The sequence below is a fragment of the Emydura macquarii genome, unplaced genomic scaffold (assembly GCF_026122565.2).
Source record: "Emydura macquarii macquarii isolate MOO-44397 ecotype Brisbane River unplaced genomic scaffold, CSIRO-AGI_Emac_v2 contig_3108, whole genome shotgun sequence".
NCBI lineage: Eukaryota > Metazoa > Chordata > Testudines > Chelidae > Emydura > Emydura macquarii.
The window spans coordinates 3,517,898-3,544,919 of NW_027133245.1; positions in this window are offsets into that span (position 1 = coordinate 3,517,898).

A 27,022-nucleotide genomic window follows, 5' to 3' on the forward strand; every position below is an offset into this window, starting at 1 on the left:
GAAGCACACAGTATACACAATTTGCAATAAATTTTACTGTTCAGAATTTCATAATATGCTTCAGAACTTAATACCTTTCTAAAATTTTATGTGATATTGGTTTAAGGAGCTGATGTGTTAAGCAGCTTGAGAAACAAATGTATTATTGTAAACATAGAGAATGGTTCAATTTTGAATAATTCTGGCTTTGTTGATCTGCATTTGGGGAAACTCTGGACATGGGGGTTCTGTTCAGCTCCATGTGAAATGAATCCAGATCTCTCATGATAAGTGCAATCCACTGAGGAGTCTTTGCCATGTGTACCTTAGTGGGTCCAAACTGATGGCAATGCTCAAATATGCTGTGATCTGCCTTGCTCAAGAAATCATCACCTGACACTAATAATTTTGCAGCTAAAGATAATGCATTAGATATTCAAGACAGGAGTGAGGAAAATAAAATCCTTGCATGCAGCGTACCATCATTGAGCCACGGAAGGTATTCAGACCCCTAAACACCACAAGAAGCAGGGTAGCAAGCAAAACCCCAGATAGTTAAAAGGCAACATTCAAGAGGTTGGTTGAGCCAAATGGGTATTCTTCAGAAAATGGAAATCTGTTGTCCTCCACGGTGAAGGCCTGCTAGCAAGAAATGCTGTACCAGCACATCACCATGTCTTTTGTTTTCCTTAACTGAGAAATGTCCCAGCCCTTTATAAGCCTTTTAATTTTTAGGGTGTGGAACTGAATTTTTAGGGTGTGGTTTGAGATTGTCTCCTGTACTTTCTTTAAATAAGAATGATCAAATTTCTATTTATCAAGAGTATGCTCTTAAAGTTTGTATTATGCTATCACTGTTTGATGGGGTAGGGAGGAAGAGAGAAAAGGATTAGCTACCACATTAGAATGAATTCTAAAAAGACTATAAATTGCTCAGAGATTGTGATACATTATACAATTATTTGGTTTCACTATTAGGAGTATTTAACCATTCAGAATATAGATTTCATTGACTTTTGTAAATTCTTTAGTTGGGATTAATAACCAAACAGATAGGCTTTCATTGACTTCCATGACTTTTGATTTAAATCATTGGTGTACATACTTGATTTAGTGCTGAGTAAATCATTGACACAGCTCAGATTAATTCAGATTTAATGTTGTAGTGTTCTCATTTTCATAAACATTTTTATTGTAAAGAAAATGTTTAACAAAAACACAAGCTTTTCACAGCATGTTAAAAAAAGAGGAACTTCAGAAACATTGATTGTTGAAATCAGCCTTTATTTATCAACAATGTGCTCTTTTAAAAAAACTGCTCAGAAGCCCTTATGCAGCTTTATTCTAATCAGATGAATAATCCAAATACTGTACATTGAAATACAGATAATTTTCAATCATTCCTAGTCATTGCATAAATCGAAAGGAATACCAGATATCGTGTATTATATAAGTATTTCTTTTTCAGTTTAGGTGTCTAAAAAGGTGTAAATAAAAGATAAATACACAGTAAAATAATTGCTCAACTTATTATGGAAATGAAAACAACTTTGGGGCATTCAGAAAGCAGTATTTGTTTTCTCAACTGCCCTATGCAGCCATTTGTCCAGTTGGAAAAACATAAACTCAAATCTTCAACTCCACTTATGGCTGATATTGGATAAGGGCATGAGTTTGTCTCATCCCTTTCCCAATGTGTCTGCTCAAATGTCTGTCACAGTGTAGGTAGAGAGTGTACATGCACTATATGTGGCACTGTTAGTTTTAACAGAAAGGTCAGAGTAAGGTGGAATTACTGGTCCACCCCTTCCAAACCATCCTGCACAAGGTGCTTAGATAATACTGTGATGAGGACCAGATGAATAACTAGACAACAAAAGCAACAATATTTTTACTAAGTAAATAATCCACCCCAACTAGTTTATTCATGTAACCACATATGGTATCTTTGAGGACCATATTGTATTGAAAGCATGCGTTGAAAGCATGAAAATCTCAAAAAGCCATTATATTGAAATGGGGAGTGAGTATGTATGAGCTGTATATTATTCCTAGCCCTTTGTACCAATAGAGATGCTGGGTATTTGTGTATTCCTGGAATCACTTGGGTGTGATTAATGAATTAAAAAAAAAACCCCAAGTTTTACTACCTAGATATCCAGCCTTTGAAGCTTGACATCCTGAACAATAGAGGTTGTGTGACAGGGTGGACCAGGCCCTGAAGCCCCCTGCTGGAGGCCTTGTGGCCCTGCCACACTCTGCCATAGAAAAGGGCAGTGGAGAGGGTCCTCCAAGCTGCCTATAGAGGCGGTGTGTGAGACAGCCAATCAGGGTCCAGCAGGCTAGTATAAGAAGAGCTGTAGGTTCAAAGTGAGATAATTTCCTTGCTGGAGCTGGAGGAGTGTTGATGCTGTGCCTGGCTGGGTGAGGGCAGTATAGGACCTTGGATAGAACAGTGCTGACAGAGACCAGTGGGAGTGAGAAGGTGCTCTGGACTTGCTGCTAGGAGTCATCCAAGAGAATGCCCTGAAATAAAGGTGAAAAATATGCTCGGGCTGTGGGGAGATGGCCCAGGGAATCATAGAAGCAACTCAGCCTAATTAAAGAGACATGGTGGACAGCTGCTATCTTTAGGGTCCCTGGGCTGGGACTTTGAGTAGAAGGCTAGCCACTGGTACAATGGCCTGGGATTTTATTGTACCCCAGAAGGGGAACTAAATTCTTTTAGTGGCCCAGCAGGAGAGCTGGGGCCTGAAATGCCTAGAGAGGGTGAGGACATTGCCTCCAGGGAGGAAGCCCTGGAATATGGCTCATTACCAGGGCTGAGGCAATTTTAAAGGCTGTTGAACTAATTAAGAGCCTGGGCCAAGGGAGGGATAGAGAGAAATAAAGGCCAACCAAGTCAGACTGTTTCCCCAGGAGGAGGTTTCGTTTCACATACAGATTCTGTATGACTCAGTTGGCACATACCTCTCACAAGTGCCCCTTGTCTGAGTGCAAGTGCAACCCCAGTACAGGAAGGGATTGTTTTACCTGTTTTGCTTTGTTCCCCAACCTCCAGAAGACTTTTAGTATCAAAGGATAAATTTTTTAACAAATTGGGGGCTTCAATCTGATTCAACAAACAGACCCAACCTTCTGTCCAAGAGGGGGTCCCAACCCTTGCTGAAGAGTTGGAAGGGATGTTGACCTACCAGACCTTGTCATGTAGAGGTATGTTTAGTGAGCATTTAAATCCTTTTATTTTTTTGTCTTATCTCTGATGATTTTACCCTGAGAATAAATGTATTTTGTTTTGGAAGAGCTGTGTGGTCACTAGTGAAAACACTGTCATTCTCCTCTGAGAGAGAGAATGGTGGAGGTGCTGGCATTTAGGCAGATTGACTTGATGGCGATATCTCAATGAGGTGCAGAGGGACTTCAGGCCTAAACCGCTGGTCTGGAGGAAGAGAGTGATGGGTCTTTGCCCAAGAAAGGTGACAGCTAGGAAGCCTGAAACCTTAAGGGAGTGCCCTCGAGGGACTATGGATGGGAGATAAAGGCACAGTTACTCTGAGACTGAAATAACTATCAGTTAGTCCTTCATGTGAGTGAAAATAGATTTGTGGTTTCAGCCTAATGCTATGTAGCCCATTTGCACTACTTTACACCAGACACACTCATAATCCACAGACTCCCTGGTTGGAGAGCCCCAGAAATATTGAAAATATCTAAATGGTGACAAAATAAATTGTCCTAATGCAGATTAGCAGTGATCCTACTGGTTAGAAGAAGCTGGCTCACTCTTCTAAGCAAAATTCAAGGTCAATCAAATTCATATAGAAGGTTTAGATAAGTATCGCCTACCTGTTCCAGTGGTAGAGGGCACACTGGTTTAGATCAAGAACTAAGGTCCAGAGTTGTGCACCAAGTGTCTGTACACAAAAATGTACTCAGGCTTGTGCATTCATTGATTATATTCTTTTATATTGCTAATTGTTTTATACACAGATGTCAGACCTCATAATATTCTGGTGCACTTCTAACAAAGAAAAGACCCAAAGAGTGAGATTGTGTGGCAGTAGCCAATTCCAAACTCAACAGAGATGGCTAGACATTCTGTGATTTCACAATAGGGATGTCAGCATGGATAGAAGGACACATTTATGACCAGAGGAATGGGAAAAAGAGAATGGGCTTAATTAGGTACAGGCTCTGTGGACTTGTCGCGTAGGCCTTCAGATACTACGGTGATAAGCATGGTATCAGAACCTGAATAGAATAGTCTTTTTGTTACTACGAAGAGTAGAAATAAATTGGGTCAAGGGAGCTAAGAGAAGGAGCTGGTAGGGCTGGATGGTCTAAGGGATATGGAATGGGACTGTGAGTTTGGAGACTTGGGCCCTTTTCCCAACTCTGTAATTAACTTGGTGGACTCTTCTTTTTCATGTCCCTTTGTTTCTCCTCCCATCCTTTATATTTCTTGTATATTTAGATGACACACTCTTTGGGAAAGGGAATGTCTCACACTATATCTTTGATCCTATTGTAATGCAATTAATAATAGGCTAAGTTAAAGGGGGAAATAATTACTTAGGATGAAAACAAAAGAAGAATGTGAGATTGGTTGTAATGTAGGAGGGAGATGTTAAGAATACCTCAGAAAGTTAGATGGGTTTCAGAAGTTTTTGGGGCTTAACTGCCAAATGTTGGAATCTACTCATCACTGATGCATACAGACCACTGGAGGTATGTCCCCATGGACTACGATCTGATGCGTCATCATCACCGCCTTCCTCTGCCCAATTAGGAGTTGCTGTTTTCTTCTTTTCCTTTTTCACTGTATCAGTTTAGCTCTTTTTCTTTGTATTTTGGTGCATTTCTTCTATTATGCTAAACAACACAGAGCTAGCTGAAGGCAAAACCATATATTTAGCCTCATTCTAAACACTGGGCCATTTTTCTTACTTAATTAATTTATGAGATGGGGACATTGCCAGGTGAGTGAAATTTCCAGATCACCTTTAGTTATTTTAGAAGTACTCATGAGTATACAAGCTGGCTAGGTTTGTAAGCAGTGTTCCAATTTTTTTCCTGACATGTGGCTTATTTCCACTATTGGAACCCTTCTTACGAACCTAGCTGGTTTAAACGGATCGACACATTTAACTGATGCTTTTAGTTAAGAAAGTTTTTTTCAGTTTTTTGTTCTAGTAAAATGTTTAGAATGAGAAGCTAAGATATCATTTATAGCTCACATAGTGAGTATTTTTCTCACTTGAATGATATGAACATCCTCTCCCTGTCTGATGGGGTGTCTACCCCCACACCGGCACTGAAGTAGTTAACCCCAGGAGGGAGCAGTGGAGGTGAATCTTCCAAGCAATTGCATGGGCTGCTACCAGTCAGAGAGGAGTTGCAGGAAGCAACCAATCTGGCCACAGCAGGGCTCATGTAGAAGGAGCTATGCGGCCAGAGTCAGGCATTTGTGGCCTGGGACCAGGGGTAAGTACTGGGTTCCCAGCAGATGAAAGAGGTGCTAGCACCATGGACAGAAGTTGCTGATAGGGAATCGGGGAGCAAGAAGTACCTCCTAGCTGGCTGCTGGGACTGAATAGCAGAGACCCTGAAGTAAGGGGAAGAAGATGCTGGAGCCATGGGGAAGTGGCCCAGGGAAATGTATTGAACAGTTGGAGGGGATGCAGCACATGGCTGCCAATTACAGGATCCCTGGGTGAACCCGGTTTCCTCCCCAATTCGCCACTGAGGCAAGTGACTAGACAAATGGACTGTGAGGAACTGATTCCCTGAAGGGACAAATGTGGATGGTGACACAGCTGAAAGGCCAAGTCATGAAGAGGATGTGGCGGTTCCTGGAGAGACCGCTGGCAGAAGCGGAGACAGAGTGACCAGATGCAAGCTGTGGAGGAGAGGGCATCATCCTTGACCTCCTCTTGGTTGCTATGAGGAGTAGATACCAGTCCAGTGGTGAGTGCTGCTCCCCGTGATACACTGCCTTATAAATATGTTTAGATGTGTTTCTTTGTTTGTTTGAAAACAGCTGCGGTATTTTTGAAAACTATTGCCCTCTATTAGTCTTTCTAGTGAGAAGGAGTGATGCTGTCATTCTTTTATGCCTCATGAAAGCTTTTAACTTGCAAACACAGGCTCTCTCACTCACATATAGCTGATTTACGTTCTCTGATAAAGAATAAATGGCACTAACATTTCCTTTTTAATAATATACAGAACAACTACTTCAAATTCAATCATGCATGAAGGAAACATACAAGAATTGACCTTAAATATAAGTTACGGACAGATCATGAACTAAAAATGGCTTTTATGTATCTTGAAGAGAACTTTGTCACCACTGATACCATAGATGATTACAATCTGTTCACTGAAATCAATACACTAAAATGCTAGAGGGTTTGAGATTATCTGGGCTGGTGGGGAATGTTAATTTATTTATGGAGTAAAATGAAAAGGTTTACCTATAGCAATATCCTGGCTTTATTTTTTAATTAGAGATGCAGCTAATGAAGCTGCTGATTAATACTTGCCTGAATGCTAAGCTAATAGTTTAAAATAGGATAGTTCATCTATACGAGTTAAAATATCTTTCTACACAAAACAAAAAGGAATAAACGCCCCAGATTGACCTAACTGGTTGTGAGATGTCATTGTGCTTAATTCAAATCCCACCAAATAGGCTTTTTTCTTGTAGAGGAAAATATGAATGATGTAAAGTTTAACCAACTGTTAGAATGTATTAAGACTCATAGAAATGTAGGAGTCAGAGGTACCTCAAGAAGTCATCAAGTCCAGCCCCCTGAACTGTTGCAGGAACAAGTGAACCTAGACCATCCTTGAGGTGTTTGTCCAAGCCATTTTTAAAAATCTTCAGTGCTGGAGGATTTCATAACCTCCCTTGGAAACCTATCCTAGAGCTTAAATTTTGTTAAGCTCTTGTAGTTAGAAAACTTTTCTTAATATCTAACTTAAATCTCCCTTCCTGAGGATTAAGCTCATTGCTTCTTGTTCTACCTTCAGTGGACATGGAGAATAATTCCTCACCATCCTGTTTAGAACAAACCTTAACATATTTGTAGACTGTTACCGGCTCCTCCCTCCCCCCGTTTTCTTTTTTCAAAACTAAACGTGCCTGGTTTTTCCTCATAGGATAGCTTTTCTAAACCTTTTATCATTTATGTTGCTCTCATTTGGACTCTGTCCCCATCTTTCCTAAAGTGTGGCACGCAAAAGTGGACACAGTACTCCAGGTGAAACAAATGATTAATTGAATTTATGGCTCTTGGAAGGTATCAAATTGATAGCCATGGAAGATGAAGTCCTTGTCTACAAAACAGATGAAATATAAGAAGTGGCAACACAAGCTTCCCCTATATTTCCTAGCTAATGTGCCTTCAGTACATTCTGATTTAGAAGGACCAACTCTAGAGGTGAGAGGGGTAGTTTGTCATTCATTCCTTGGTTTCTATACTGTACCTGTTTCTAAGGGTGCTAGTTATGTTTTAAAAATATGAAAAGTATCTGACATTAACATCTGTTCACTAGGAAAAGGACTGAGACCACCAGTTCATTTCATGCACCAAACAGCCTTCAAATGGATATGACTTTTTGAATCACTGTTGACCAGAGTGAGGTTTAACCTGGCAACCTAAAGCAAGATTAAAAGTTCTGTATCCAAATCCTGAGTCACTCAATTACTCCTGTTCCATTTAAAAAACCACTTCCGGCTTTAACACATTTTTTAAAAAAAATGTTAACTAACAAAAATGCTCTTCTAATTATTTCAGAACAAAAATAAATACTTACCAGATTGTCATTAAGGCTGTGATCACAAAATGCAGTATGACTAAAGAACAGACCTTGGGAGCAAAATCTGCATCCCCATTGCTTCTGCATGGCTCTCATCATTACTGACATAGTTTACTTGGTTTTTTGTGATACCATTTATTTATCAACTATTGATGCCTGTGTTTTGGCCCACCCAATCTCTTCAGAAGGCCCTGTGGCTGGTGTTAATTTGTGTTGGTTCTCTGAGTATAAAGTGTTAAGGATTACAGGCTTCAAATGTCAGCTGAGTGGTTTTTCTCACTGGCGTGTGATCATTAAAACAATTTCCATGATTTTTCAGATTTTATGGCTAATCTATTTTACCAAAATTACCCAAATTTGTGCAGGTTTCTTACAAGCGCTCCCTCTTTTTTTCCCCATATTTTTTATTTGCTTTTTTACTCTGAAGCAACCCTTCGAGCATTCCAGAGGGGTAGCCGTGTTAGTCTGTATACAGCAAAAACAACGAGAGTTCTGTAGCACTTTAAAGACTAACAAATTTAATTTCAGCAGGTATAAGCTTTCGTGAGCTTCAGCTCACTTCCTCAGCTGCATTTCGAGCATTGTTTAATTTTAAAACTTTGTATGCATGTAGGCTTTGTGCAGAGAAATAATAAGTACTCTAAGAAAGATGTGTATTTCTGGAAATCTGTGTTGACCTCAAGGATAGGTATTTTGTCTTTTTTCCAACCATGTTAATCTGCAATGGGGTGCAAACATATTTTTGATGTAACTGTAGGAGAAAAAATACTTCTGGAAATGATTATAACAGTTACAAAGTTGTGGTTCAGAGTAAACTTGAATGTTATTAAAGTACTTGTATTTGTCATAAATATGAGAAAAGGGGGAGAAAAACTTCACTTAGAACATTACTGATTTCTAATCAGTGTACTTGTGAGAATATTTGCTCAGCTGGCCTCAGTTTGGCAACTTCACATTTAAGGTGAAGTTCAGCTCATCTCTTCAGTGCAACAAAAATGTTGTAAAAACTCATCTTTTTCTTTTCCTGATCTTAGATAGTGGTTGCTTAAGAACTCTGTGTGCTGTAATAGACTGAATGGGTGAAGATATATCCAATTTGTTTGTTTAGCTTCAGGTAAAGTAAATTTAGGCTACAGCTCTTTTAAAAAAGACCACTGCCAGCGGTATCAGAAGTTGAGTATAATTTCCATCAGCATTTAGAATCTTATGAGGTACCCAGTTCATATGAACTAAAAGCAGAGTTAAGGACTCTCTGCATCTTTCAGGATCTGTTACCACAATAAAGATAGTTGCTGATTTCTAATCATGAAGTAGTTATCAAATCAGCACTGAACTATTAACTGGCAATCACCCCAAATGTCTTTTCAGTGTTGTCTGGATTTCACCTCGTTGTGTAAAGAAAAGAGAGACACTTTTGGGTGAAAGAGGGTGAAGGAATTTTTTGGCTTAAAAAAAAAAAAAAAGGCTGTTACATAGAAAAAGCAAGATTTGCTTTCAGAAACTGGGTGACCCTGATTAAAATTCTTCCAGAATCTTGAAGTAATTCTAAAATATTTTTGACAGTTAACTGTAGTGCTCTTGTCAACATTTAATCCATACTGAACGAACATCAAAGGGAGCTGTCCAGAATGCTTTAGAGTAACTTTGTTGTTTAGATTACTGTTGGCATCCTTCACAAATGCTAGACAACATTTCTGTAGGACACTTTTTAAAAAAGGGGAAATTTAATAAAAAATAACTAGTACATTTTCACTCTCAAAATTCCTTATTGGCTGTTGTGACAGGAGTTTTGACCTGCCCCTATTGAAGACAATGGGGGGAAAAGCCTCATTATTGTCTGTATTACAGTATGTCCAGAGGCCCTAGTCAGGACCAGGGCCTCATTTGGATGTGCATTGTATAAAAGCATAGGGCTAGACTGTGATTTAGGATCACATTTTCAAAAGCACCTAAATGACTTAAGAATTTACATCCCATTTTCAGACGTGACTTTGGAACTTAGTAACCTAGGCCCAGATTGTCAAAAGTATTTAGGTGCGTAGTTCCCATCCATTGATGTCAGTGGGAGTTAGATGCCTAAGTCTTAATGGCAGTTACTGAGACTTAGGCTTAAGAATGCCTTAGTCACTTTTGAAAAGGGAACTTTGGCTACTAAGTCACTTAGATGCTTACCGTAGATGAAAATATTACCCTTAGCCAACACATGCTCAAAGGGGTAAGATGACCATCCTCTCTCTCACACACAGTCCCCTCCTCCCCTCCTTGAGTCTGGGAATGCAGAAATAAGAGGGTGATGAGTGTCAGCTTTCTCCCTGCCTGCAGTAGGTGGTCTTGTCTATACCCCTGTTTGCTGGTGAGCTCCGCAAATGGTGGTGTGATTTGCTACTTGGTATAGGCCACAGTCAATTAAGGAATTGTGATTGGTGAATCTCCAGCTCACAGTACTTCCCAGGGTTACACTGACAGTCTATGTCTAATGAGTTTAGGATGAATAAGACACACAGGGTGAGTGTGGCAGACAATGGAAGCGGTGGTCAAAGAGAAGACAGTAGAAACAGGGGAAACATAGTTTACACTGGCCAACTGTGTGTGGGATTTGCAGGTTATTGCTTTTTAAATAAGCAAATATATGTTAATAAATGGACTGAGTCCTGAATGAAATTTGAGTAAGAAATGCAGAATTTAGCCCTCTATGCCTAAATGATAATCTCTAAAAAGTGTATGTTAGGTATTTTTAGAATATGCACGTGTGGCAATTAATACATTCATTACTAACCTCAAGATCCCTTAATAGTCAGAGGTTCTTTCATATGCATCTGACTATGCTAATCACTCCTACTATTGAAAGTAGTAAAATGTTACAGTCAAACTTATATTCTGTGACAGCGTGACAGGGGTAGCAAAAGGGCTTTAATAATTCTCTTGTTGCAAAAAAACACTTCCCACTTTTAGGAACCAGGGGACATACCCAGTGTCCTAATCCATGAACTGCCTAAAGGCCTCAATCATAAAGAAGATGCATATTCAAAGCTGAACTTTGGAGCTCTGTCAGAGAAACCTCTTGGGGGGAATGTAAGCCTTAAGGTTGTCAGCAGTGGCACTAATGTGGGACTTTTCAGGGAAACCATTTAGGCTGTAGATATACATCAGAAAGAGAGAAACATTTGATTAACAGAAATATATTTGTCAGTACTGCTTCATTTATGTATATTTTTGCTATAATATCTCTGTGGAATAAGATGTCATTGTTGAGATGTGTATTGTTCTAACATGGCCATCAATTACAGTAAGGCAGTAACAGATTATTCCATTAATCAGACAGGTTACACAAAACTGTGACCATATTGGGAAAGCAAGTCACAGTGTACATCACCTTGATGTAGTAGGCAAATGCCTGAGAAGGGGTTACAGGCCTGAGAGATTAATAGAACCCTTATTACAGAGACCTGCAGCATCCAAGCTAAACTCATGGATACTGCTGTATGGAAACTGATTAGCTGAGTGATCTGCCATAGCTAAAGAAAGCAACATATGACACACAGCATTTGAAATCAAAGGGAATTTAATGAAAAATCTGGGGCCTCAAATTGGTTCAATCTGTTTTGACTTGATAAATATTCTTTTCAAGTGTAATTCTCTCTCACACACATCACTAGCTCATTTCTTCTGTTCCACAGCAGTCAGGGCACACCAAGTCATTAGTTGATCCATTCCCATGTCAGTGGTGTTCTGTAGTATTTAAAGAGACCCAAAATGGGCCATAGGCATTCCTTGGGATGGTTCATTATGGAGAGCCTGACTTTCAAAGCAGAGATTAGTTGGATGAAGGAACTTTCCTTCTCCTCCCCGCTCATCTCTCTTTCCCTCACATTTACCCTCTTTCCTTTCTCACTTCTATTTTCCATCCATCTCTGCCATTCCTTCATTCTTCATCTCATTTCTTTTTTTCTGTTGCGTGAATCACAAACTATGGTTTATATAGCATTATAGGTGTACACAGTGATACATCATTGATTAAAATACACCCAATAAATTAAATTCCTGCCAAAAAGAGCCTGCAGTCTAAAGGCGTATGCTTCACTAAAAACTCAGTGCCCGCTTGCCATAAAATAATATTCATCCCTTACATAGCATGTCACAGGTTTAAAGCACTGTGCTAACATTAAGGCTAGATTATGGCTTGGAGTATGTGCCCTTGCATGCATATAAGGAATAAAAGTCTCCCTTATGCCTCTCCATGAGACACACAGACTTTGAGTTGAGGTGAACAGGGATAAGCAGATGTGGTGCATATACCACCACCACCTTTTTGAGCAGGAAGAAAAGGACAGAGAGGCAATGGCAAGAATTTGCCCCTCAAAATAAAAAATGCACCAGCCAGCACAGATGACACATGGGTTTAGAATAATTTGCTAGGGTTAAAGGCCAGTGGCAAATTATTCTAAACTAAGGAGAAGCAGAGAAGGAAGTGTGCTGCAGAGGACAGTCTCTGAAACACAAATCCAGATTTTTAAAGTATTTAGCTGTTGCTCCACTCCGCATTGCAAAGCCCAAGTGTTTTAGATTGCTAAATCCCATTTTCAAAAGTGACTTAGGCTATGTACACACTACAGCTTAAGTCAGGGTAAGTTACATCACTGAGAGGTGTGACTAAGCCACTCCACTGAGCAACGGAAGTTACATGGACTTAAGCACCTGTGTGGACAAAACTTTGTCAGTGGGAGAGCTTTTCCCGCTGACATAGCTACCGCCGCTTGTGGGGGCTAGAGTAATTAAGTTGATGGGAGAGCTCTCTCCCATTGGCTAAGAGCATCTGCACTAGCAGCGAGACAGTGGCATAGCATTGGTGCAGTTGTAGTGCAGCAGTTTGGGAGCCTAAGTCCCATTAATTTTCAATGACACTTAGATTCTTAAGTGTGTAAATCAATTTTGAAAATGGGTCTGAACAACTTAGGCTATGCAATGTTGAGAAAAACAATGCCTACCTATGTTTAAAAATCTGGGCCATGATGCCTCCTGGGGCCACTGCTGGAGCTTGGAATCCTCGCTCAGCAGTGTGCAAACTGGCCCAGGGAGAATACTCGCAGTGTAAAATACCATTCAAAGAGTTTAACTTCAAAAGCAATATCAACAAGAAAAAACAGAGAAGGGAGAGCTTCAAAAATGAAAGAGTAAAACATGTAATTTAGAAAATGACCTGGATATAAGTCAGTGTGGCCCAAGCAGCCTTAATGGCTGTTTTTTAAAGCCAAAAATTGTATTTGAAGGAGTTAAACCACAAACTTCAGAATAACACAACAAGCTTTCTTTAAAATGCTCTGACTCAAAGTTTGGGTCAGTGGAAAATTCTAGTAGTATATTAATCTCTAGAAGAATTCCTGCAAACTACAATAAAACATTTTCTCTTAAGCATTTTAGCCTATTAATGCTTTTTAAAAAACACATAGATGCCTTCAGGAATAGACTTGTTTCCAAGTATAACAATCCTAAATTCTTTACAGAACTTCTAGATATTCCTGGGTATGCCTATCATTGGAGACATCACTTACCTAGTTAGAAGGGTGGAAAAAAACATTTCAGGCATTTCCATCCATTTTAAAGCATTTTATCCAACATATGTTTTGACAGGGCTGAAGATAAACAACGTTTCTAATATTTATGACCCCCTGAAGACAGATCACATATACTTCTTTAAATACTTGTGACTTGTACAATTATATAGTCACTCATCCCAGCTCAGAATTATTAATGGTGCTGTGATGTAAAATGAGACTGTCACCTGGGAGAGTTTAGTACAGTGTCTAGTGGTTGTTGGGGGGATACTTTTTTTTTTTTACTGTAATCAAGAGGTTATTTTTCAAAATTCAGATGCCCAGAACTGCATGTGCAAATTACATCAAGGCAGATCTCGTTGACTAGATGGATAGTTTATTTGCTATTTACACATGCACTTAGTATACCCTTTCTGCTCTAACAATTATAGGTACAATTTTGGGTGCATTCCATGCTATAAATTTCAGATGCCCCTTGTTGAAAATCAGGCCTGACGTGATGGATTAAGCTAGTTGTTTGCTGCTTCTGTGTATCTGGAAGCTGGATCAGGAAATTAATTAATTTTTTTCACTCTCTTGGCCAGAGTCTTTCCTACTCACTCATGTTAAGTTGTGGAACTGCTCGAGGAGTAAAGTACTATTCAGTTGGCAGAATCTGGCCATCTATGATTATAAGTAAACAAACTTCAGTGAACATAGTAAATAATATTCATCCTAGAATGTATTCAGCAATTTATTATATTTTAAACATATTCTGCTTTTTTTCCTTAGAGTTGGGTTTTTAATTTATGAACATTCAATAACAAATACAAATGCTATGAATGTTCTCAAATAAAATATTCACAATGAATTGTTTCATTATTCACATAGCTCTAGATATTAAGTAATTTCTTAGAACTCAGAAATGGAGAGGGCTCCTGGGAAACACCAACTTCACATTATGCAGAGCCCAAAAAATCTAGAAGGCTGGGAATAATATCATTACTTCTCTCCTACTGCTCCAGTCCCACTGCTTAGTGCTCAGAGCTGGGTAAGAATTATGTGACATGCTAGCCCCCCTAAGGTCAATGGCATTGACTACAATGGGGCAAGGATTTCACTCCTAGTTTAGAATTAGCTCTTATTCCTGGGAAGCAATAGTAGGCTGGTCTATTCATCACCAGATCTGTTCAAGGCCCCAAAAGGGATTTGTGTTGCTTGTGTTGAATGAGAGATTTAAATGCATAACTTTCACATGCACTCGGTATTGGATTATTTCTGCTTCCATTGATATCAATGGGAGTTTTACCATTGACTTGAATGATAGTGATAGTACAGTTGGCCAGTGCTAAGTGCTTTTGAAATTCCCTCCTTAAAAGTTCATGCTGGTTTTAGAGCTATTATGCTTTTCAGAGAGAGGGTGAAATCCTCACTCTGTTGAAATCATTGGAAGTTTTCCCATGGATTTTAGTGGGGCTCAGATTTTGTCCATATCCCCTATGCTTAAAATGAAGAATACTTCTAGAACAGGTAAAATGTCTAGAACTAGAATGAACTTTAAATGTGTCCACTATATGTAAATCCAGCACTGTTCATGGGCATCTTTTGTTCAATCCCCTATTCAAGGGCAGAAGTTTCTCCATCTTAGTTATATTAATGTTAAATCTGATCTTGTTTTGACTATATTTCATGGTACTTTCCTCTGTAATCTCTAGGATTGCTTGAAATGGAAAAAAGGGTTGGGAAATTTAAGAATACAAGATTCATAAAACTTGAAGTAGAATTTTGCAGGGAGGTTTTCTTTTCCCTCACAGTATTGGCTCTACTATGCTTCTGTTTTCTAATGACATATTTTTATTTGTTGTGATGGAGTTATGTGTTGTGTATCAAGTGTCCTGTATGCCTGTCATCAACTTTCAATAAGGGGCCTGAGAAAATGGCTCAATATTTTACTCTCTTTTTTTTCTTCCTGCCTTTACAGAAAATATATAAAATTATGGAAAATTGCAGAAAATGTACAGAAAAATGATGCAGTTACAAACCTTCCTTCTAACCTAACACATCACTTTATTATTTGTTTCTAGAGAGCCAGACACACTGGCCTTCTCTGCAATTTTTCTATAGTTTGCTTAATAACTATAGATTAAAGTTGCTCTATTTTCTTCCTGTGTTGTCTTTTCAGTTCTTTCTACATTTTTCTTTTATTATTCTCATGCTACTTTATCACCTGTATTTTCACCTCTAAACTTCATTCTCTTCTTCTAGTTAACACAGTCCCTGGTGCAGCAAAATATTTACATGTGTGTTTCTCCATCCCTACGTTGCAAAGCTTTTAAGTACATGCCTAACCTCCATGGAAGTAAATGGGACTTAACATGTACTTAACTTGAAGCATGTGCTTAATTGAATTACTGAATGTGGAAATCATTCTTTACTCCATCCTAAACTTTTCTCCTTTTCCCTTTTAAATGTAAGTTAGGTATTCCATATTGGCTAGGTATTCCATATTGGCTCTTTGCTTCAGAGTCCCTAAGAACAAGTTTCCTAAAGTACCAGGTCAATAATGTGGAAGAGCAAAAAGCTTTCTCTAACATGGTGTGGTGTGGTGTGGTACCCCCCCTCCCCCCCCCCTCATCTCACCTATAGGCAGCAGTCTCCTCTATCAGTGGGGCCTGCAGTAACTCCACCCCCAGACTGAAGAAGTCTTTTGTCCCTTCCCCTCAGCATGTCCCGGGGGCCCAGGGAGGTACCCTGCTGTGACTCCCTCCTTGCGGTTGGGGCCAAGGGTTTTCTCCTTCTCTGCTCCTCGGGCTGCAGAGAAACACTGTCTCCTAGCCCAGGGGAAGTTTCTCCTCCAGCTGCCACAGTCTAGCAGCTTCCTCCTCCTTTGCTTCCCCCCTGCCCTTTAGGGAAGGCAGGGTTTAAGTACACCTGGAGTAGCCCTTCATTGGGTCCAGGTGTCTCCAATCGCCCTGCAGTAATCTCTCCTCTGCCTTCAGGAAAAAAGGGCCTTTGGCATTCTGGTATACAGGCCCTGGTATACCCTTTTTGTAGCCATCTCCCCCTCCCCCTCCTGCTCAACATCCTGGGGTTGGGCTACTTGGGTCGGATAACCTTGCCCCCGTGATTGGCCGTCTGCTCGCCTCTCCCGCTACGTCTTCTGCCGTTTTCCTGTGGCAGGGACCAGGACTTGGGCAGACTCAGCGAACATGGGGGGTGGGGGAGGACAACCGATGGAGTCCTCGCTACTGATCTCAGGGTCGCTACCTGTTGGTGAGTCTCCCATGGGGAGTAGGGACCCAAACCCTGGGAAGTCCCAGCCTCTGAGGACTCGGTAGGGAAATTTCAGGGTGATGCCAACTGTTACCCTCGTGGTCTGCCCCTGAATCCTAATCTGGACCAGAGTGGTTGGGTACAAATTGACCACACCATGCACACAGGTTATTCCAGTGCATTTGGCCTGGACAGCTGGTCCTGGCCCACCACTTTCCCCGAGACCAGAGTGACGGTGCTCCCCGAGTCCACTAGAGCAGTGGTCGCTATGCTGTTCAGTTTGACTGGCCGGGTATATCTATGGGCAGTCTCCACCACCCCACCGGGTAGACCAGGGCGCAGGGGCCGGCAAACTCACCCATCCCACACTGCATGGGTTCCCCTGCAATTGGGCATTGGACGGCTAGCTGCTCTAGCTCCCCACAGGTGTAGTACCTGTACCCTGGTTGAGACAGCCCCCTATCTGTTGGGCTGCCAGGCTTCAGGCCGGAACCCTCCCCCAGGTCCCCAAACCACCTTGTGGGCTCAGGCCACTCTCCAGCTCCCCTTCTCCCCAGCATGGGCTTGCCTGCTGTTTTGGGAGTCCAAGCCCTTGGGGCAGGGAATAATCTCTTGTTCTGATGCCCTTCTTCCCCAGCAGTCCATGAAGCTCCCTGGCTGCCAACTGTCACTCGACAAGGGTGACCAAGTCATCATAAGAGAGGGGGTCAGTCCAGCTAGCCCCCTCCCCCTCCACAGGGTCTGGCGGCAGCCCCCTCATGAACCTGTCCAGCACGAGGATCTCAATAATCCGATTCACGCTGTGGACTTCTGGGCGCAACCATTTCCGTGCCAGGTGAATCAGGTCAAAGCACTTAGCCCTCCCTGTACCTCCACTCATGGAACCTCTGTGCTCGGGTGGTGGTCGTCACTCCCAGCTTTGCGAGGATCTCTGCCTTCAGCTGAGGCGGCCTCCTCGGTCAGGTTGCAGTAGGCCTTCTGGGCCTCCCCACACAAGAATGGGGCCAGGCCTCCCGCAAGGCTGTTCTCTCGCAGGAGAGCAGATACGCCTCCACCTCGTCGTCTTCCATCATCTTCTGTAGACAGCTGCTGGCCCTTAGGGGGCGCGACCCCTCATGGCCACAGGCCATGGTTTTCAGCTGGCTCACTATCTCTTGTAGGGTGGTTCGGTCCTGTGCTGCCTGGCTAATCAACAGCTGGTTTGTCTCCTGCTGTAGTCACACTGACTCTTGATGGGCAGCTATCTGGATCCGCATAGCCTCCTGCTGGACTGCTGTGGCTTGCACCAGGGCTCTCACAACCTCATCCATTTTTGGGGTTGGGTTACCTTGCCCCACGTGGTTCTCCACACTTGTGATCAAATCCCACTCCTGACACCACTGTGATATGGTACCCGCCCCCGGCCTTTGTCTCACCTATTGGAAGCAGTCGTCTCTATCAGTGGGGCCTGTGGTAACTCCACCCCCAGACTGAAGAAGTCTTTTGTCCCTTCCCCTCAGCATGCCCCCAGGGGCCAGGGAGGTACCCTGCTGTGGCTTCCTCCTGCCGGCTAGGGCCAAGGGTTTTCTCCTTCTCTGCTCTTCAGGCTGCAGAGAAGCACCATCTCCTAGCCCAGGGGAAGTTTCTCCTCCAGCTACCACAAATCTTCTGGCAGCTTCCTCCTCCTTCACTCCTCCCCTTTCCCCCTTAGGGAAGGCAGGGTTTAAGTACACCTGGAGTAGCCCTTCATTGGGTCCAGGTGTCTCCAATTGCCCTGCAGTAATCTCTCCTCTGCCTGCAGGAAACAGGGCCTTTGGCATTCTTGGGCTCACATGCTGGCCCTGGTATAACCTTTTGTGGCCATCTGGCCTGACTTTACCACAATACATTAAACTCAGTTAGTTTAAACATTGCAGAATCTTTGCTTTCATTATGTCTTTGGTTTTCAGTATTCCTGTATAAAACTCCTTTTTGCCAGTAGTTCACACAACAGTGATATAAACATCTGTTTTCCAATCTAATGATTCTGTAATGCAATTTTTTTTCAAAAACTGTGGACAAGCTAACTTAATAATAGGAATGAATGAAAAGAACAAGCTCAACATCTGTGTAATTAATTACATAATTAAGTTGCATTAGCAGAGCGTTAAACCACAATGCCCATTCATTATCTCTTACTGAATTATACCTAAGCCCCAATGATAAAAAAGCAAGCACAGTCCAAAGCTAGGAGATGCCATCATCTGAGGTCAATGCAGAGTAAAGCCAAGATTGTACATGCAGTCAAACCATGTCCAGCCATTGCTGGGCACAAGAGAGGACAAGCAGATGTGGCCCTCTGTTCCACTTCTATATTGGTTTTGGCCTGTGGATTTGCAATGCATGAGAGTGAACCTCTAGTCTTTTTAGACTAACAGACTTTAAGGTCAGAAGGGATCATCATGATCATCTAGTCTGACCTCTTGCACGTTGCAAGCCACAGAACCTCACCACCCACTCCTGTAATAGACCCCTAACCTCTGGCTGAGTTACTGAAGTCCTCAAATCAACATCTTCAAGTTACAGAGAATCCACCATTTACACTAATTTAAATCTGCAAGTGACCCATGCCTTGTGTGGCAGAGGAAGACGAAAACCCCCAGGATCTCTATCAGTCTGACCTGGGGGAAAATTCCTTCCTGACCCCAAAGATGGTGATCAGTTAGGCCCATTAGTTTATGTCTCCAATTTCCTATTAATTTACTGGGACACTTAATTATTTATAAGGAACAATGCACTATTAGAAAACCCAACCCTAAATAAGAGTTTAGTTTCACATTGCGGGTCACACAGTTAGTCCAAAACATGCAAAATCCCTTTCTAAAGTAATATGGTGCTGTTGCACTATTATTAATTCTATTTTTATTTAATATATTATATTTGATAAGTTTTATGATAGCTGCAATACAAAATATATAATATTAAACATCATGAATACCTCAAATATATTTTGTTTAATAAGATGTCACATTATGAATAAATGGGCCAAATCTTAAAGGGTGAAATCCTCTGCCCAGTGAAGTCAATGAGAGTTTTGCATTGGATTTCAACAGGAATAGGATTTTGTCTTAAATCTTTGGTTAATTTTTACATAGTCCTTGTTGAAAGAAATATCCATTGATTTTAGAACATTGCTTAGGTAAGAACTGAATAAATGTATCTGATTTTACTTTATTTTAATTACAGAGTCATAGGCTAAAATGAACCCATTTAATTTATCCCTATTATTAAGATTAAAATGCCTTATATATTAAATATATGTGATCATTGTTGGTAACCCTTCTTACAATTTACTTGGATTGTGGGATAAATTTTGAATTTGGTGCACGCCTGTATAAGAAAAGATATTGCACAAGTCCATAGAATCTACAAAAGTGATTTAATCTGGGAAGCTCTCCATAAACCCAAAATCCAGAAATGTATTGAGAATGTACACTACATTAACTAGTGGGAAGACAGCAAAATTAAAAGATAGGGAGGATTCTATTCCAAGTTTCTCTCCTGTACAAGATTAATGAAAAAGAGGAAGTGCCAGAATCAGATCTCATGTAAGTGAGTAACTCCAGTAAAATAAATGAAGCAGTGTCTCTTTACACCACACAGATTAAAGAGTTTTATTCCTGGTAAATAAGTACATTATCATAGGTGGGGCTATTTCTGATTATAACCCCCTTTTGTTTCAGTTGCTTATAATTCAGCTACACATTAACTATTTAGGCTGAAATTTTCCAAGCTGGGTGTCTGGCTCAGGTTGAATTTTTGGGGAGAGTTTCAGCCAAAATAGTTCAGCCATTTCTGAAAATGAAGCTAGAGAAAAATACATTGCAAAACAATGTTAAAAGAATTCTGGCAACCTTTTCCTTGAGAAGCTGTGATTTGGAGCAGGGACTTGAGATTTGGCAAGTGGTGGCCTTTGTGTCAGAGATGTGCCTTTTGCTATTCCTATGAAAAACCACCCACATTTGGCCAAACTTTTGAAGAATCTCAGTTTTCACATGCTCAATAGACACTTGTTAGATTTCAGCAGCTAAAATCTTTATAGGTTCCATCTCCACAGGGCATGCTCCATCCCCTCACAGCTTCTACATGTGCCATCCCCACAGAATGACTGAGTGTGTTTCACCCCTGGGCTAGAGAGAGAAATAGCATCCAGCTGGTGGTGGGAGGGTAACACTGAGATGAGATGAGGACTTGGGAGAGTCTGGGACATGCTGGATAAGGAAACTGATACTAGGAACCACTTGGGAAACGGGGGGGAGGGAGTGGGGAGAGGAGGAGAGGAGACAGATCTGATGAAGAGCCTGGATACATGAGGACAATGGGAACTGGGGCAAGAAGCTGGGGGAGAGGGGATGGGTCCATGGTGGAGGTGGAATGGCTGGAGGAAAAAAGAGAGAGAGATTGATAGAGGAACTGAGAGGGGGGAAATGGGACTGGCTGGGCAAGGAGACTAGGATTGGGAGGGAGGAGGGTAACACTTGATGTTGGGGGGAGCCTGGGCCTTGGATAGTGAGTCCAAAGGGAGACACTAGGATAGGGCAAGGAGATTGGGACTGAGATAAGCAGTCTGAGGAATGGAGACTTGGACTGGGTATGCAAGGAGAATGGGCCTGGAATGAGGTGCCAGGTGAGGATGAGACAGAACTGGGACAGCTTCGAGGGGAGGATGCAGAAGGTGTCAAGCTTAGGGAGGGAACAGAGAGAAGAATCTGTGCCCACCAGAGAACACTCCTCTCCAGAGCCTGGAATGGAGTCCAGCATTCTTGAATCTCAACAATCCTCTCCTGTCAGCAAATATCTATAAAGTGCGTGTCTCAAACCCCCTCTAGTGCTGATCCACATAGAGAATGACAACCTACTATTGCTATCAGTTACTCCATTAGGTAGACTGGCAGAAGTCTGTGTGGCAGATGAAAACATTCTAACGCTGATGATAAACCATTTGAGCGTCAAAAAGATGGAACTTTGGTTTTTTTAGTTTGCTTTTTTTAAAAGTTAGGAAATTACACATACAAAACAATGTTACAAACATTAAAGTTTCAAAGTCAAGCACTCAAAAGTTAGGAAATGTCATAATTAAGCTTGTCTATGTGTATGCATGTGCATACTTATGCATTATGTTATAGTCTTTAAATACATGATCATATGCTGTTTTTTCCACCTAACCTCTGCCTTCATCAATGCACAAGATCCACTTGATCTGGGGATGAATCAGGGTACTGTATTAAAGGAGGCTGCACCCCATGCTTCATTTGTTGCAGAAGCTGGAAGGTGTTGGAATGAGGCAGGGGATTACAGGAAAGGACAATCTAATGTTTAAGCCAGTTGAATGTTGCCCTGGAGAACTGATTACTATCCCTGTGTGTGCGCCATAGAGTTCATAGGTGATGCTAAGCAAGTCACTTAAACCAAATTCTTCACAATCCATCACAAATTATGTGTTCCTCATTTTCTGAGTTCCCAATCTGGGACCCTTTGGCCCGATTTGCCAAAGGGCTGAGCACTCACAGCTACAACGGAAGTCAGTGGAATCTGTGCTTTTAACACAAAGTGCTATATAATGCTAAGTACTCTGAAAATACCAGGCCAAAGCCATCTCATAGTGATCACCAAAATTAGTGACGATTTGGACCTTAATCATTCAGTGCCCTTAACTCCCAAGTTGTAAAATGAGATGGTAATACCCCCCACCATCTAGCAGGAGTTTTATGAAAACATATTAATTAATGTTTGTGAAGCACTGAGATAATATATTTATCAGCACCACAGAAAAGCTCATTAGGAAATAAATAATTCTATCTTCAAAGCATGAACTGAATACTGTGCAGTAAAAAAGACCTAGAGCCATGCATTGAACAATGAGGAGAAAATAAAATATTGAATAGCTGGGCAGGGATTCTGTGGCAAAAATAATATAGGATCATGTAACTAAAAGCTGTATCATAATTCAGATGCCCAAGAAGAGCAAATTAAGTTTGCACAGCAAACCTTAATTCTGGCATTTCCCAACTTTTCAGTCCTTGATTTTGTAACCTTAATGTTTTCTTAACTCAGTGTGGGTTTGTATGGGAGGGGTGAGGGTTAGCCAGGGACACTCCCCTCCCAGATCCAAAACCTACAATCATGAGTCCAATACTGAAGTCTCATCTCCTGCTTATTGCACAGGAAGACAATGTATGAAATGGGGTCCACTGTGCTTAGCAGAGAATTCAACCCATCACTAGCCACTAAAGCAGAAGATCACATTCTGATCCCAAAACCCACACTGCTGAATCCTGACAGAACAAGAGTATATACGCACTAGTAACCTTCCGTATTTTATTTCACTAGGGAACTATCTTGAAAATGCCTTAAATGATTGTTTTAAAAAGAAAATCCTCTCATATTGAGCCCTTGTATGCCAAGTTCCATCCTGAAGTGAACATTTTAGGCCTAGTTACAAACTGTGAAGAAGAGAGGGCATAAAAGAAACATAGAGAAAACTTAAACTTAAATGACCAGGTCCTCAGCTGGTGTAAATTGGTGCAACTGAATTGATTACAATGGAACTAAGCAGTTCAGATAGCGTGCACTACGAAATAGGACACTCACTGGGATTCAGGAGAGCGACATTCTATTCTAGGCTTTTCCATCAGCCTTTTGTGCAATCTTGGGGTAAGTCATTTCATTTCTCTCAGTCTCTGTTTCCCTTTGCATCTTATGTCTTTTTAGACTGCACTCCCTTTGGGGCAAGAACTTTCTCTTAACATGTGGTGTTAGAGTGTTTAGAACAGTTGGAAAATAGTTTCATTTGGGGGCACAAGGAACTATTGAAATACACACAAAAACAATATGATGACATATCTCCTGAGGATATGATCCAAATATGTCCCTTGGGATAGACAGTTAGTGCTAGATACACAGGTATTTAGGTGCCAAAAGAAAAGATGTGGGTAGGCACCTCGTGAAACTTTTAAAAGTTCATATACACATAATTCTACACTTTTCCTACAGGCAGGGTACTTGGAGCTTAGGTTAGCTTTCCTATGTCCTAGGGTGAGGGTTCCTATAGGAAGGACAGTTGAGTTAAGGTAAAGGTTCCTATGAGTAGGGTACTTGTATTTAAGGTTAGGGTTTCTCTGAGTACAGCTCCCACTCTAGGGTTAGAGTTTCTATGGGTAGGGTACTTGGAGACAGGGTAGGGTTCTTATGGGTAGAAATCTCCATCCAACAGCTACACGGTCCTCACCTTTGGGTTAGATTGCCTGTGAGTAGGGTACTTAGAGATACAGTTAGCATTGCTATGGGTAGTGTAGAGTTAGGGTTCCTAAGGCTAGGATACTTGGAGTTAGGTTTAGGGTTCCTAGGGATATGGTATTGGAAGCAAGGGTTAGGGATCCAATTGGTAGGGCTAAGGTTCTTATTGGTAGCGTACTTGAAGATAGGGTTAGGGTTCCCTTGGGTCAGCTACTTTGAGCTAAGGTTAGATTTCCTATGGGTAGGGCTCCCCACCCTAGGGTGAGGGTTCCTTTGGATATGGTACTTTGAAGTATGGTAAAGGTTAGTATGGGTATGGATCCTCCACTCTAACATCATGCTTCCTAGGTTAGGATACTTCATGCTAGTGTTAGGGTACCTATGAGTAGGGCTTCCTTCCCTAGGGTTAGGATTCCTATGGGTAGGGTATTTGGAACTAGCACTAGAATTCCTATGGGCAGGATTTTAGGAGGCTAAAATAGAGAATGAACAACTTTAAAAATTATTTAGACAAGTTAGATGTCTTCAAGTCATCAGGACCTGATGAAATACATCCTAGAATAGTCAAAAAGCTACTGAGGAGATATCTGAGCCATTAGCAATTGTCTTTGAAAAGTCATGGAAGACAGGAGAGATTCCAGAGGACTGGAAAATGGTGAATATAGTGTCAATCTATTAAAAGAGGAATAAAGAAAACCCAGTTAATTACAGACCAGTCAGCTTAACTTCAGCACCTGGAAAGATAATGGAGCAAAAAACTGAGCAATCAATTTGCAAACACCTAGAAGATAAGAAGGTGATAAGTAACAGCATGGATTTGTCCAGAACAAATCATGTCAGACCAACCTAATAGCTTTCTTTGAAAGGGTAACAAACCTTGCGGATGGGGGGAAGCAGTAGATGTGACATATCTTGACTTTACTAAGGCTTTTGATACTATCTTGCATGACCGTCTCATAAACAAACTAGGGAAATACAACCTAGATGTAGCTATTGTAAGGTGAGTGCATAACTGGTTGGAAAACCATTCCCAGAGGGTAGTTATCAATGGTTCACAGTCAAGCTGCAAGGGCATATTGAGTGGGGTCCCACAGGGATCAGTTCTGAGTTCGGTTGTGGTCAATATCTTCATCAATGATTTAGATAAGGACATAGAGATTGCACTTTTAAAGTTGCAGATGATACCAAGCTGGAAGGAGTTGCAAGTGCTTTGGCGCATGGGATTAAAATTCAAAATGATCTGGATGAACTGGTCTGAAGTAAATAGCATGAAATTCAATAAGGACAAATGCAAAGTACTCCACTTAGGAAGGAACAATCAGTTGCACACATACAAAATGGGAAATGACTGCTCAGGAAGGAGTACTGTGGAAAGGAATCGGGGGATCATACCAGATCACAAGTTAAATATGAGTCAACAGTGTAACACTGGCAAAAAAAAAAAAAAAGCAAACATCATTCTGGGATGTATTAACAGTAGTGTTGTAAGCAAGACACAAGAAGTAATTCTTCCACTCTACTCTACGCTCATTAGGCCTCAGCTGGAGTATTATGTCTAGTTCTGGCTGCTACATTTAAGGAAAGATGTGGATAAATTGGAGAAAGTTCAGGGAAGAACAAAAAAAATGATTAAAAGTGTAGAAAACATGACCTATGAGGGAACATTGAAAAATTTGAGTGTGTTTAGTCTGAAAAAGAGAAGACTGAAGACGGACATAATAACAGTTTTCAAGTACATAAAAGGTTATTACAAGGAGGATGGAAGTAAATTGTTCTCCTTAACCTCCAAGGATAGGACAAGAACCAATGGACTTAAATTGCAGCACAGCCGGTTTAGTTTGGACATTAGGAAAAACTTCCTAACTGTCAGGATAGTTAAGCTCTGTAATAAATTGCCAAGAGAGGTTGTGGAATCTCTGTCACTGGAGATTTTTAAGAGCAGGTTAGACAAATACCTGTCAGGGATGGTAAAGATAATACTTATTCTTTCCATGAATCCAGGGGACTGGATTAGATGACCTCTCAACGTCCCTTCCAGTCCTACGATTCTATGATACTTTGGGTTAGTGTCCCTAGGGGTAGTGTACATGGAGATAGTTTGGGGGTTCCTATAGGTATGATGCCATGCCCTCGAGTTAAGGTTCCTTTGGATGGGGTACTTCTAGCCCGGGTAGTGTTCCTACGGGTAGGGTACTTTGAGCTAGGGTATAGGTTCCTCTGAGTAAAGCTCTCTGCCCTAGGGATGGGTTTTTGCTGGTAAGGTACTTGGTGCTAAGGATAGGGTTCCTGTGCATAGAATACTGAGAACAGGGGTGAGAGTTCCTAGAGTTAAGGTTCTTTGAGTAGGGTTCTTGGAGCTAGGGTAGGCTTTGATGGGATATCTACCCAACACAGGACTGGAAGGGGTTATGGTGGCCCAGTAGGCCTATTAACTCCACAGACAGCACCTGGAGGGAGAGCTCAGGAGCAGGAAATTGACTGCAAGCAGTTTCAGTTTTGCATGAATAGGCAGGGCTTATAAAGTCAAGAATCTGTCAACAATGAAGGGCTGCTAGGGAAGGGTTGTAGGCAGTGAGTGAGTGCCTGGGAAGAGGGAAAAGCATTTGGAGCTGGTGTACCCATAGAAGTGGGGAACCAGGAGTTATAGGAAGAAGTCTAGGGAAAGAGTAGTGAGGGTTGGGAGAATATAGCCCAAAACTGCTGGGTTGAGAGTTCCTGAACTGGTGCTTAGAGTAGAGGGTGAGCCCAAGGTCCACCCAGTCCCCCGGTCATAGTCCAGGAGATCTCCGATCTTGGAGACTTTTGCCAGGACCAACCTCCATCGCACCAAGGGGGTCTCCACCACCTGCACACGGAGTTGGGGGTTGTGTAGCAGGGGCTCCATGAAGAGATCTTCCCCCTCGGTGACCGCAAGGGGCCTGGAGGCTGAGACCAGAGGAGGAGAGTCCTGGTAGTAGATCAGAAGCTTGGAGAGGACTCGCAGAAGACCCCTCGGATGGAGATAAAAGAGCTGCTGTCCAGCATAGTAGTCTGGGAGTGGTCCTTGTCTATGAAGACAGAGGCAAAACAAGCGTTGAGTACTTCAGCTTTTTCCACTTCATTTGTCACTAGCTTGTCTCCCCCATTCTGTAAAGGGCCAACACTTTCACTGACCTTCTTCT